This window comes from Lemur catta, unplaced genomic scaffold (genome assembly GCF_020740605.2).
Source record: "Lemur catta isolate mLemCat1 unplaced genomic scaffold, mLemCat1.pri scaffold_67_ctg1, whole genome shotgun sequence".
NCBI lineage: Eukaryota > Metazoa > Chordata > Mammalia > Primates > Lemuridae > Lemur > Lemur catta.
Window position 1 is genome coordinate 619,605 of NW_025423866.1, and position 12,413 is coordinate 632,017.

Here is a 12,413-nt window from a genome sequence, read left to right on the forward strand (position 1 = left end):
GTGCGAGGAGGCTGCGGAGCCGCACGGGGGAACCGGCTGAGAACCGGGCGGCCGCGTGTGCGGCTCTGAGCTCTGCGGCAGGGGTTTCTCCCGAGCCGGGAGCTGCGGCTGGGGGGGCTGGGGGGCCTGGGGGGGGGAACCTGGATCAGCCGGAGCAGGGGACGAAGGGTGGCCCGGGCCATTCGGCAGAGGAGGTCGGGCTGAGCCCGGAGAAGAGGCTGGAGGCGGCCGGGAAGACGCCGTGGCGGGAGCGCGTTTGCGAGCCGAGGGTGACGCTGTGTCGCTCCACGCTGTGTCGCTCCACGCTGTGACCCACGGCGCATCTTGGCCTTCTCCAGCCCTCGGCTTTGGCGTTTGTGGAGTGTTTCTTATTTGGGCTGCGTGTAGGAGGAGTGAATATTCACACACGGATCATTATATTGTACGTAACATGCACTGCGCATCGGCCCTCCAGCTGGTGTCCAGCTACACAGTCCCGCACCGCGTGAAAACATTCTGTCAAGGCAGACCACACATATGACAGTGGTCCCCAAGGTCAAAACGGAGATGAATGATTTCTGTGGCCTAGTGACGCAGTGGCGGTGGAGCGTGACACATTAGTCCAACACTGCCTGGGCTATGAAAGCAAAGCGCATGCAATACGCTCGGTGTGCGACACTTGATAAAAATAAACAACTAGGTTACTGGTTTGTATATTTATTAACCTTTTATTTTTTTTTTAGAGTATGCTCATTTTGCTTACATAAAAAAAGTAAATGTAACACAGCCCCGGGCAGGTCCTCCAGGAAGCATCCAGAAGGCATTGCTGTCACAGGGCGGCAGCCCCAGGCCTGCTGTCGGCCCTGAAGACCTTCCGGAGGGACGAGGTGTGGAGTGGACGGCAGTGATATCGATGATCCTGACCCTGTGTAGGCCTACTGTGTGTTTGTGTCTTAGTTTTTAAACAAAAAGTTTAAAAAGTAAAAAAAAAAAAAGTTAAAAATAAAAAAGCTTATAGCATAAAGATGTAAAGAAAGAAACTTTTTGTATAGCTGTACAACGTGTGTTTTAAACTAAGTACTATTACAAAACAGTCAAAAGTTAAAAAAATTAAAACAAAATAAAAATGTTACAGTAAGCTAATGTTAATATATTATTGAAAAAATAAATTTTTTTTTATAAATTTAGTGTAGCCTAAGTGTGCAGTGTTTCCATAAAGTCTACAGACTTTATAAACACTAGGAACGTCCTAGGCCTCCCCTTCACCCAACACTCACTCACTGGCTCAACCAGAGCGATTTCTAGTCTCGGGAGCTCCATTCATGGTCAGTGCCCTACACAAGTGTCCATTTTTCATCTTTAGTGCTGTATTTTCACCATATCTTTTCTAAGTTTAGATATGTTTAGATGCACAAATACTTACCATTGTGTTACAGTTGCCTACAGTGTTCAGTACAGTCACATGCTGTGCAGCTTTGCAGCCCGGGAGCAATCAGCTGTCCATGTAGCCTAGGTTTGGAGTAGGCTGCACCATCTGGGTTTGTGTAAGTAACTCTGTAATGTTTGCACAGCAATGAAATCACCTAAAAAAAAGCACTTCTCAGAACATAACCCCATCATTGCCCGATGCCTGACTGTGTCAAGCTGTACATGGAGTGGTTCGTGTTGTACACTGTGTGGTGCATTGTCCCTCAGACTGCATATTGTAAGTTGTATAATGAGCGCATTGATTCGGATGTACTTGATCTGCTCAAATGCACTGATGTTATATAATAATCATACTATATTGATTTTGTTATCACCGTCACCATTAAAAAGTAGCTGAGGAAGAACCACCCCCCAAGCCATCCTGCCTGCTAAAACCATCTGTCCACCTTTGTCTTGGTGGACAGGGGTCTTGCGTGAGTTCCTGTTAGGGATGAGGGCCCATCTGCCCTGAGATCAGGATCAGGTGGGTTCTGAATGTGTCCTGAGGCCGTCCCAACCCTGGGAAAGGGGGCATTGCTCGCTCTGCAGGGGGTAGCCAGGCAAGGCAGCCTCCAAGGCCAGGGGAGCAAGCCACTCCTTCTCTGGGGGCTGCGGGGGAGAAGTAGGCGGTGCATCTGGAGAAGGCGACAGCAGGCACCCCCCAGGGTGACCCAGCTCTCCCCTAGCCCTGCCTGCTCTCCCTCTGGACTCCCTGTCTCAGGGATGGCTTCTCTCCCCTGCCCCCACCAGGCCATCGCTCCCTTGTCCTCACGGAGCACTCAATGTCTCCATGCCACTCATCTAGCACTGTTCATACTAACTATCCTCATTGACTGGATTGTCGGGTGCTTTAGGGCAGGGCAGTGAGGTTTGCACCTGTCTCTGTTCGAGTATGCGGCCCCAGCAGGAGGCAGCTCCTCACAGGCCCTCCTGTTTCGGTAAATTGGTAAATTAAAAACCGTGCACAAGGTGTGTTGTGCCAGTGGCTCCAAGCAAGGCAACAAACAGCAATGACATATGCCCATTATAGGCAAGAGAGAGAGCACCAAGGAAGGGCACAGCGAAGGCTTGCCTTTCCCAGGTCAGGTGCTGCGGGAAGACAGCCAGTGCGAGGACCCAGCGGGGGTAGTTGGCCTCACGAGACACGCTTGCTGTCCTCCAGGCAACGCATAACACAGGCAATGGTGTAGTTACTTCCTTTCTGATTTCCTTAAGCTCTTTTTGTTTTATTCCCAAACATGACATCTCTTGTCTCCCTTTCTCATGGAGTTAGTTAAAAACAACAACAGCAGCAATAGATAGTAAAGAGAATACTAAAGAGGTAGGTGTTTGCCCCAGGCTATGAAAATTAAGTTGGGAAGAAAGAGTAGTACTGTTAGTATCAGTAGTTGTCAGGGAGAGCTATCACTAGAACAGCTCTCACAAAATCTCCACTTCTCAAAACAGCCCTGCAGTGTAGACATTATCCCCATTTTAAAGGGGAGGAAGTGCCAGCTCAGAGAAACTACCCTCACAGGCTGGGAGACGTCCACACTGATCAAGGGGTGGGGGCTTAGCACACCCCCACGTGCCTACAAGCACACACTAGCTGACGTGGACTCTGGAAATGTAATTCAGTTTAAGGTTAGCATATGCAAAAAATTATCAAGATAGCAAAATGCTACCAGTGCTGCAAAAAAAAAAAAAAAAAAAATACATTGGATGTAATACATGTTCAATCCGAATCAAAGCCACTTTTTCTTCATCTGCTGTTTTACAGGATCGGATTTAGCCAGGACTTCACCTTGGAGTGACCTGCTCCACTCATGAAGCAGAGCTGCGCTGCGGAGGCAGGGGGTGGGGAGTGGAGGGCCTGTCTCCTGTGTCAACCCACCTGCCACTCCAGGCCCTGAGGACAGGTGAGCCCAGCCTCTGTAAGATCTCACTGGCCTCCAGGATTTAAGAGCACCAAGGAGGGGCCAGGGGACCAGGGGGACTTTGGAAGTCTCAAGACAAAGAGACGCTCACAGCTCCGGCCAGGTGAGAGTGGAACCAGGCTCCCCTGCTGGGTTCAGGCCCCTCGTGCTCTGCTGAGGCGTGGGAGCAAAGGTGACTCTGAGGCTGAGCGGAGAGGAGTGAAAGAAGGAAATGTGGCCCCCACGGATCCTGCCAGGGGGTGGGAGAGGCTTCTGTGCACAAGCCTAGGAAAGAAAGAATATGGGAAACAGGTTCCAACATGTGCTCTGATGGGGACTCAGCACTCAGCGTATGGTGCCACCAACATCTATTTGTCATCTACCACGTGCCAGGGCCTGCGCCAGCTGCTGGGAGCACAATGGTGTATAAGTTGGTCCCTGCTCTCCAATCAGAGAGACAGATACACGACTAAACATGATTTGCTATCTGCTAAGATAGCGCCACGCAGAAGGGGGTACAGGTGACCAGAAGAGGAATTCTTAGCCCAATCCAGAGGATTCTTAGAGGAAACGACTCATGAAGTGAATCTCAAAAGACTGGCAAAGGCCGACCGAGCAGAGACAGTGGACAGAGCACCCCAGGCGTGGGGCCGGGGTCTGAGCAAAGGCCTGGGCAGCACATGGGGAGAGGCGTCTCGGGCCGCTTGGGCTGCCACAGCAAAGAACCGCAGACTGGACGAGTCGCCCGCAGAGACACGTTGTCTCCCAGTCCTGGAGGCCGGCAGTCTGGGATCCAGGTGCCTGCAGGTTGGTCTCATCTGAGGCCTCTCTCTTTGGCTTACAGCTGTCATCCCTCTGTGTGTGTCTGTGTCCTCAGCGCCTCTTATAGGGACACCAGGCACACCGGATTAGGGCCCATCACCAAGGCCTCATTTTGACTTCATCACCTGCTCAAAGACCCTGTCTCCAAATACAGATCACATCCCGAGGTACTGAGAGTTAGGGCTACAACACACAAATTTTGGGGAGGGGGACACAATTTAGCCCATGACAGTGGGGAAGTACAGGCGGCCGGTGCCCCCAGGGGAGCTCAGGTCAGCAGCTCAAGGGACATGCAGAGAGCTCTGACTTTGCTCTGCGGATGGCAGGGCTTTGAGGGTCACAGAGCCGCAAACTCAGCTCTTGCACTGGGCAGCTGTTGAACTTGGGCGTGCTGCTTCACCTCGGAGCCATAGCTCTCCCGTTTGTAAAACTGGAGTAAAACTGTCTACCTCATTGGGTTTGCCGTAAAAATTAAAAGGAAATGTTTCTAAAGCCATCGCACAGCGTGTGACAAGCGATGGGCATGCCGGGTGGCAAATGTGAGGAGAGTGCAGGTTAACAGGCCCAGCATCCAGGGGGCTGTGCAGACGTGACAGCCACTCCCCAGGCGGAAGAGCGGACCTGCCCGGCCGAGCCAGCGTCCTTGTGTGCGGCGGCTCCGCCCGGGCGGCCCGCGTGGCCGCTCCAGAGCCGCCCTGTGACAGCGCAGACCCGGGACCCGCCGGGCGTGACTCGGCCGGTGCCTGCGGGGAAGCGGCTTCCGGACGTGAAGGGCGGAAGCACGGAGGGAGGCGTGTGGCTCTCACTGTCCCTGCTTGTCGCTCGAGTCAGGGAAGAAGGAGGACTCCCCAGGGGCGGAGCGGGTCGCCCTCGCTGTGCCGCCGTCTCCGCAACACCCGCAGTCCAGCGGGGCGAGAACCGAGAGTCCCCGCGATAGTCAGCCGTCCGCTGTCGCCGGGCGGCGGCTCCCCGGGACCCGGCCGTGTGGAGAGTGTGCCACACGCCGCCTGATTATTTGGGGGATTGAGGGATTGTGCGGGACCAAGCTTGTCTCCTTCCAGAAATTTAATGAGAAAAATATTACAATTAGTCAAGCCTGCAGGGCCACCAGCTGACCCGGCGCCTGGGGGTCTTTAATTAAGCTACAGTGATGAGACCCCCCCCCACCAGGTGTCCCCCACAGAGTCGTGACCAGATGAGTTCATTCGCCTTGAGTCTTTAACCTGAGAGGGCCATTAGCTCTCCAGGAAACGATCTTAATGTGAACTGGTCGCCTTTCACTGGGAAAAGGGACGCTCCGTCCCGTTGCCACCCAGCTCGGGCGGGACAGCGGTCGTGAGTCCAGGGTGGGCGGCACAGTGGGGGGAGTTCACAGGCAGCCTCAGTCCTTTCTTCTCTTCTCAAAAAATTCGGGATCTCCCAGCCACGCCCCCACAGGGCTCCCCATGCGCGCGCGCGCACTCTGACCTTCTAGAGCTCACCTTCCCGGGGGAGGGGTCATGGGGCCTGTCGCTGCGATCACAGCCTCCCTGAGAAGTGGCGCCAGCCTAGCACCGGGGCCTCTGAAAGCAAAGGGCCTGCGGAGCCGGCTCCCTGCCGTTCGCCCTCGCGCGCTCGCAAGGACGACGGTCGCTAAAACGCGGATTCATAGTAGACGCGGGACCGGGCAGATTGACTGTGCGGGACCAGACGCCTGTGCCGCCGGTGTTGGCTGCAAACCACAGACGGATGCACACTTTTCATGTCACGCCCAGCGTGGTGCTGGCTTAGCGATGTTTCATAAGCATGAGTCCGGGAGCTTTTGTGTGGAAGGAACAAAATGGCCTTTTTTGAAAAATGAAATTCTGCACCTCAGACTTACCAAATCTAGACTGTCCACCCCTCCCTCAGCTTGTCCTCGGTCGGGCATTTACTGCTTCCTGTTCCTGGCTCTGAAGAGGCCTTGCTGTGCCCGTCCGGAGTCCGGCGGGCGGTGCTGAGGAGGGGCAGCCTCACGCCATCCAGTGTGGCCAAGAGCCCTCAGAGACAGGGCGCCGCTGTCGCCAGGCGGTGAGGCGGCAAGGGAGGCTGCCCGGGGGAGCAGCCCTGGCTGCGCAGCCACACGGGCTGCTGAAGACTGGATCCACTCCGACTTCCTCACTCAAGCAGAACTGAAATATTTCCACAACATGCTCATGCTCCAAGGCCAAAACTGTGCCAGGCCCTGTGGAAATATAAAGATGAATCTAGTTTCTGATCTTCAGCCGAGAGACAGAGACACCAGATGCGGGCGGAGGACACAGAAGCAGCCGCAGCTGCCTGTGCTGGCCTTGCGGAAGGAGCCCGGGAAAGGGGAGCGCAGGGAGCTCTGTCCGGGGCAGGAGGCGGAAGCTTTGTCTGGAAGAGGCCAGGCAGTAGCTGTGTTCGGCTCTGCAGGCCACACGGTCCTTGTCCCAACTCAACTCTAACGCTGCACAGTCGGAAGGCATCGGGGATCACGGCTGTGTTCTGATGAAACTTTATTTATACAAACGGGAGGGGGGCTGTAGGTTATAGGCTGCTGAGCCCCACACTGGGGGAGGGATTATTGTACGTGGTTCCAGTCTATTTCTAGGAAATTTTAGAGGAAAATTGTTATTACTATTTCTCTCTCTCTCTCTCTTTCTCTATCTTCTGATGGTATTAATCCACCAGAATGATAATTTCCTTTACAATGATCATATTTTTCCTTTTTAAAACATAATAAAAGAAATACATGGTCACTATAAAATCACTGGAAAACAGAGGTAAACAAACAAAACAGTCTGATTGCTGGGCTAGTCCTCGTCCTTTACCTTGCCTCTTCCTTTCTCTGTTCACAAAGGTCCCTTGCAGTCCCACGGCCACCCACTGGAGGGACGCTCGGCTGGCAGGAGGGGAGGGAGAGCTTGGTGACCTCAGTGGGTCACTCGGCTCGTGGTGAGGCCGGCGCATGAGCACGGGGAGCTCACGGGTCTCTGCTGAAGTTCACTGTCACCTGCCTCAGCCCACTGGGCTGGAGTTGTTAGTCTCTAAATGGTGGGAATTTCTACTGCGGTGACTTCGGAAGATAGAACCTGTCCAGCTCAACTCACCTCACTTCATTCCTTCGAGAAATGTTTGTTAAGAGCCCACTGGTGCCAGCCGGGCAGACCTAGGGGCTTTCGTTCTTGTCGGGGAGGCTGATGATCAACTAACACCGTAACAATGATCACTTCCGCATTGGATGGTAATGGCCGTGAAGAATAAAAAGGCAAGCACGCGGTGGCGGGGGTAGGGTGGGGGACACTCCCTCATGGGGGTCAGGAAGCGATGAGAATGTCGAGGACAGACGGGAGCCCTGCAGGCTGCAGGAGCACAGGCGCCCGGGGCAGGAAGGACCGCAGTCCGGGAGGGAGGCAGGGCCCCGGGGCTGTGCCGGGCAGCTGGGGTCTGGCTGCAGAGCAGTGGGGAGCCGGGGGGCGCAGGCAGGAAGGCTGTGCGATGTCACCTACACTCACAGAGGCTCGCCCTGCTGTGTTTGCAGAACACACTGCAGGCACGGAGGGCAACCAGGAGCCTTATTGGCAGCCGCAGGGGAGGTGCTGATGGTTCCGATGCCCCCAGAGAGGGGGAGCTGGCAGGGCAAGATGCCAGGAACCCCTCTCGGCAATAGTGGGGAGGTGCCACTCACTGAGATGGAAACACAGAGGAGGTTGGGGCAGGCTGGGGCAGAAAGCAGGTGTGGGTCTGGATGGGACAAGCTGGCAGTGCCTGTTGACAGCAAGGGGGGGCGCTACGGCAAAAGGATGTTTTAACCAGTCCTGACTGGACATCCCCAGTATGCCAGGCACAGGCCAGGTCTGTCTGCAGCACTGCCCAGGCCCTCCTGTCCTCCTGTCTGCAGCCCGGCCCAGCAACACCTGTGGGCCTGTGACTGTCAGGCCAGGGACTTCATGCCTGCAGCCTCACCCCGTCAGCCCCAGGCAGGAGGTGGCCCATTCCCAGGTCAACAAGGGACAGAGGGGTATAGGGCTCGCCACTGGGCATCTGGGACCCTGTGTGGCCATTACAGGCCCAACTGTCTCTCTGGAAAAATGCCTTGGACACTGTTGCTGGCAGTCATCACACCCACATGTCATTTCTCATGTCAGTTAGTGGCAGAGTTGCTATAACACAGAGGCCTGAAAATGTGTGGCCCAGAGCTGGGTCATGCTGCTGCAGGGTGTCATCCAGGACCCAGTTCCTTTGCAGAGGCCTGGGGGGCTGTTCTCAGTCACATAAAGCAGGGGTCACTGAGGGGCAGGCGCCGTCCTTCTAATAATGGGCCTCAGGACTTGCCCAGGGTCCCTTCTACCTGTATCCTTCTCCCAGGCTTCACTCGATGGCCACACTATGGTCAGGGAGGCTGAGAAATGTCATGTCTACACAAGCAGACGGGAGCCCTGCTAATGCCCAGGGATTCTGTCATCGAGAGCGAGGGGCGATGAATGTGGAAGGACAATTTTATAGTCATTATCTCACTTTCAGACAGTAGCTGACCAAATTTTGAAGTCCCTGGAGCTGTCCTCAAACACAGAGGTGACCCTCATAATGGAATCCAGACAGCAAAGGAAAAGATAGGGGTCGCTTTTGGAAAACTCAAAGAGATGGTCAAAGTTTTTTGGTGAAACGTCTCCAAAATATATACTATTCTTAGATTTTTTTTCATGCCATGAAAACTTCAATTCTCACTATAATCCAGTAGTTCCCAGGATCATGACCTTTTAAAATTTATCCTTTTTGGATTGAACTCCTGCATTTTGGATCTTAGTCTAGAAGGGATTCTTTTTTTAATACAGGAAGTTTGAACAAGTTCCATTTGGCAGATTCTAGAGCAGAGAAACAAAAATCTCTCTTACATAACATATTTTGGGGTTTCTTTACGTTCAGTTAACTCAGAAGTCACCGAATTATTATGAACATTTGCGGCCTAGGGTAGGCATTGGAGTTCGGGGTTCATGTTACGCAAACCACTGCTGCTAAGAATTCCCGAGCACAAGTCTCCTCAGCCCCGGACACCTTTGGGCAGCTTTCCAAACAGTACACCTTGCTCTTTCATTTAGCATATGAAGGGGCATGGAATGCCAGGAACGTAGGTCTGCAAGGCAGGCTAACTGCTGTGCTGCTGCCGGCCGCAGTCTGTCTGCACTTGGTTTTTCCCAGTCCTTTTGGGGCCTCAGTTTGTGACTCTGCAATGAGATTGGCAATAACTAGTGAGCATCTTGTAAACTTTGGCTGCCTTTGTCCCCTGGTGGATCTCATTTTTTTCTGTCCCATAGTATAACAGCGTCCTGCCACACCAGAGGGTGTCAGACTGTATTTCAAGGATCCGCAGAGCTCTGCCCAGGCCCCTCGGGTCTCTCTGGCTGGTTAGGGGAGGAGGAGCCCAGGCTCGCAGGAGCAGCTCTGCTTGTACCTGTCTGATAATCTGAGATGTGTGATTACAGTGGAAAAATAAAACATTTGATTCTTTAAAAAAGTTAGCAGGCTACTCTTCCAGAAATGATCTTCAAAGTCATTTCCAGTCCTGAAACTATGAGACTCTGAGAGGTCAGGGAAGGGAGCCTGGAAGATGATGTCTATGAACGGCCGCCAAGTGCCCGGGTGGAGCCGGAAAGGCTGCAGAGCCAGGATGGAGGGGGAGGGCGGAGCAGGTGGGAGGGGGCGTTTGCAAGGAGCTGCCGGTGGGCGAGCCCTGCAGGGAGGCCCTCTGGGTTCACATCGAAAGAACCGGACCTTGGACCTCGGAGTTAGGAGGCAGAAGTTAAGAGCCCAGCTGGGCTTCCGTGAGCCAGGTGATCCCTAATGAGGGGCTTTTCCCCTGAGTCTTGGTTTCTTCTTCTTTGAAAGTTGAATTCGGAAGGTGAGGGTGGGAGAATTAGGCAAGTCTGTAACACCCTGTGTGTATTTCCAAAATCCCCCAACCCAAACAAGTCTTTATCCACTTGACACTAACTCATTTGGTGGCACAATCTGACCTGAACAAATATGAGGTTACATGTATGCTTTATGTATCCTTTTTAGTGCAAATACGTATCTGTAGATATCTCCACACACATGTGGTTCTGTTTCATTTCAGAAGTGGCCGTGTGTTTAACTGTGGGTGCCCTGGCAGACGCACTCAGTGTGTTAGGTAACGCATGGTGTATACATGCATGATCTTCCTGAAATCTGAGGAATTCTGGAATCCAAGTACATTTGTCCCCAGTGGTTTTGGATAAGGGGCTGAAGCCCTGTAATAATTCCTGACCTGCCCTTCAGGCCTGCGGTGAGGATGCCAAGAGCCACCAGGCGTGAGCACCTGCTGTAAGTCATGACGCGTCCCCCGCTACAAAGGACAACGTTCCTCGAGCAATACTAGGGTCTCTGTGCTAGTCTGCCGGGGCTGCCATGGCGAAGTACCACAGACTGGGGGCCTTAAACAACAAACATTTATTTTCTCATGACTCTGGAGGCTGGAAGTGTGAGACCAAGGTGCCAGCAGGGTTGGGTTCCTCCGGGGCCTCTCTCCTGGGCTTGCAGACGCCGTCTTCTCTCTGCATCCTCACCTGGTCTCTCTATGTGTGTCTGTGTCCCAATCTCTTTTTATAGGGACACCAGTCAGATTGGGTTAGCCCACCCTGATGTCCTCATTTCAACTTAATTACCTCTTTAAAGACACTATCTCCAAATACATTCACATTCCTGTGGGGTTAGGAAGGCAACACGTGATTTTTAGGGGACATAACTCAGCCCATGGAGTCACCTTTTGCTGCAGTCAGTGCTCTTCTCCTGGCTGGGTGTCTAAACCCCTGGCCTTCTTCATTTTTCACGTGTTAACACACTTGAACCCGGATGGACCAGCCTCACCTTTCCTGCCTCCCAGCCGTCGTGTGACTCCCCTACGTGGAGCATCTGGAAATTGGGGGTGTCCGTTGCAAGAGCACACTGAGGTCCTGACGAATGACCAGAAGCGCGTCTGCTAACTGTGAAATTTCACCCGGGCCCGCCAGGCTGGTGTGAAACTGGTGACCGATCGGCCCACACCAAGCAGGGTTTCCCTTTGTCTGCCCCACCTTGGGCAGGGGGAGGGCAGGAAGGAAAGCAGCAGCCTCCGGTCCCTGTGCCCGGCGGCCTGGCGGAGGCCACTCAGTCTGTGCCCAGTTTCAATGAAGGGCACAGCTGGCAGGAGAACGACCAAAGGGACGACAGCGTCGCTCCCCGACAGACCATCCATCTGGGTTTACTGTCCTGTGTTTTCTGACGGGGCCACACTGGGGGCTGGCCGGCGGGGGCAGGCACCGTGTGTGTCTGCAATAAGACCAGCAGAGGGGTCTGTCCAGCAACGAGTACCTGCCGGCCTCCTGAGGTCGCAGAGCTCCGGCCGGACTCTCGGGAGCCGCTCCGGCTGCAGCGTCGTTAGTCGGGCAGGAGGAGGCCCGAGTCCTTCCTCTGCCCCCGTCTCTTCCCTGGGCTTTGCTGGAGCTGCGGATGAACCCGGCACGGAGCCCGCGGTCCCCGCAACGCGCGTCCCGCAGTCTGGCACGGACGCATCTCACGCAGCGGGGACGCGTCCCCGAGTGTCAGCTGGGCCCGCTCTCGGCCTCCAGCGGCCCCACGGCCTCGTGTCACCAGGTGTTTCCGGTGCTACGTCCTCTCCGGGGGCACTTTGGCTTCTAACCGCGTCGGACTCCCGTGCTGCGGGGACTCGCACCAGAGCCTTCCGTGGCCTCCCGGGAGTCACCATGAGGGACACTGTCCCCGGCAGGGGTTTGTGGCCCGAGCACAGCGTTACGGGAGCTCGCACGGGAGGCGCCGGGGCCATCACAGTGACATGGTTTCTCTTTTAAAAGTGTGAAACGTACGTGTGGCATTAAGGAAAGAGACAGCCTCGGTGACGCTGGGATCATCGCGTGTCCCAGGCTGCTGGCAGCGCGGCTGAGAGAGACAAGGGGGCGGGGCGACAGCAGCCTTTGCTTTCTGTCCCTGCTTCTCCGTGACACAGAGTGTACCGGCCTCTCGTTCCACAAGTGATGCATCTTCCAGACGAAAGACCATCCTCTAGGAATAGGCAGCTGGGTGCTGCCAGCCTGGGGGAGTGGGAGGTCCCTGTCCCCGCACGGGACCAGGTGGCAGGCCTCGGTGTGGGGGGCGCAGGGCCGGGAGTCGGCACAGGCGCCGCCGCCTCACTCAGCTGCTGTTGTCCGCGACCAAGGCCCGTCGGGGGCAAGGGCCACCGGCTCCAACGCACAC

The 12,413-nt window shown here is 54.8% G+C and overlaps 1 long non-coding RNA gene across 1 annotated transcript; it reads right to left on the reverse strand.

The window, feature by feature from the left end:
* Window positions 1-710: 710 nt before the first annotated feature.
* Window positions 711-6,173, reverse strand: LOC123630003. Its single transcript, XR_006732518.1, has 3 exons — window positions 6,025-6,173; window positions 1,403-1,562; window positions 711-931 (listed from the first exon to the last, which is right to left on the reverse strand). It is a non-coding gene; the product is annotated as an uncharacterized LOC123630003 (long non-coding RNA).
* Between the last annotated feature and the right edge of the window lie 6,240 nt (window positions 6,174-12,413).